Below are 1,772 nucleotides of genomic sequence, written 5' to 3'. Positions count from 1 at the left end.
GTTCTGGGTGAGAAACTATAGGTCAAATTTCATCTAACAAAACTAACTCTCAAATGGAGAATATACAAGTATTCCCTTTATGTAGCTACTCCTATCCCACAAGAGGGTAGGAAGAAGTTCCCAGAGAAGAGAATTATGAGAAAGGAAGGAGGGGGGAATGTCCAAGTGTCCAGGGAGAGGGGAGAGAATAAGAAAGAAGATGTGGTGGCAGAAGCCTCTGGTTGGGTTCCAGTCTTTTGTTCTGTCAGGGAGAATGACCCACTGCCTATCACAAAGCAACGTTAGATTCTCTTATGGCCTTGATCAGTCTGGAAATCTAAGATTTCTTTAAATAAACAATATGGCCTTGGGCATCAAGTTTTAGCAAACTCATTACCACTGTAAAGGAAAAATACAACCCAATGTCAGCAATATTCATTCTATTTTCTCTGCCCCTGCAGGAATCTGGTCCTTGTTTGGCTACTGCATTCCTCAACTTTCCCTGAGAGAAGGAGACAGGCGAGCTTTTGCTATAATCAGGGAGGTCCTGGGAGGCGTTCTATTAGTTAAAAGAGATATATCCCTGCACTTGAACACATTGTTGGGATACTTTCAGTTTGATAACTGGAATCAAAAATTGGATCCTGCCTAAGTCCATTTTTACTGGTGAAGGCAGTGAAAAGTATATCCTTGGAGCCCTCTGAATATTCTATTTCTCTTTGTCTTTGAGACACCCATCGGGCCCAGGAATCCATCTTAGGTTCTATTCTTATGCTCAAATGATGGTTGATGAATGTCTACAAAGTAAAAAGGTATAATCCTTCCCAAGGTATTTGTAATTTCAAAGGTTTGAAGATAAGAGTAACTGGCGTCAGACCCCTGAAAAATGAAGCTACAATTCCTGGGACAAGGACTTTAGTAGAGAGAGCAGCAGACATCCCTGGAGATGATCCAGGCAGTATGGAAAAGCCACAGTGGTAAAAAATTGAAGTCCTGGAACAACAGTTTCCTATCAGTGAGCTCAAAGCCACAGCCTGGATTAAGAATATCATTGTATGACCTTTAAAGCTAGGTGATGTTTTAAGGGCAGGAAGGTGTGTTGTACAGGGCATAAGAACCAGCTCAAGGCTAAAATGAGGCCAAGCCTCTGAAGTCTTTAAGTTGCCTGGACTATTGCAAAATGGAGGCATAGCAAGCAGAATCATGGCTCCCTGAGTTTTCCATGCCCTAACCCTTCAAATCTATGAATATGTTAACTTACATGGCAAAAGGGACTCTGCAGATATGATGGAGTATAGGATCTTGAGACAAGGAGACTACTCTGGATTGTCCAGTTGGACCCACTGTATTCACATGGGTCTTTATAAGAAGAAAACAAGAGTGAGAGAGTCAGAGAGAGATTAGAAAATGCCCTATTGCTGGCCTTGAGGATGAAGAGCCATTAGCAAAGGAATGCAGGCAGCCTCCAGACAGAAAAAGGCAAGAAAACTCATTGTCTCCTAGAGCCTCCAGAAGGAAGGCAGCCCTGCCAACAATTTGACTTTAGCCCAGTGAGACATATTTTGGACTTCTGACGTGTAGAACTTAAGAAAATACATTTGTGTTGCTTTAAACTATTGCATTTGTGGCAATTTCATATAGTAGGCAATAAGAAACTAACACAGTGGGCAAACATGTTTTGTTTTAAAAAAATGAAAAAAATTGCCCACTTAAAAAATCCTATTTTATATAAAAACCTGTATTTGTGGTATCTTCAAAAGCAAACTGAAAGCTTTGCTAAAGCTGTTCTTATG

The sequence above is a fragment of the Panthera onca genome, chromosome D1 (genome assembly GCF_046562875.1).
Source record: "Panthera onca isolate mPanOnc1 chromosome D1, mPanOnc1 haplotype 2, whole genome shotgun sequence".
Lineage (NCBI taxonomy): Eukaryota > Metazoa > Chordata > Mammalia > Carnivora > Felidae > Panthera > Panthera onca.
The sequence above is the reverse complement of the archived record's forward strand: the minus strand, read 5'-3'. Positions refer to the sequence as shown.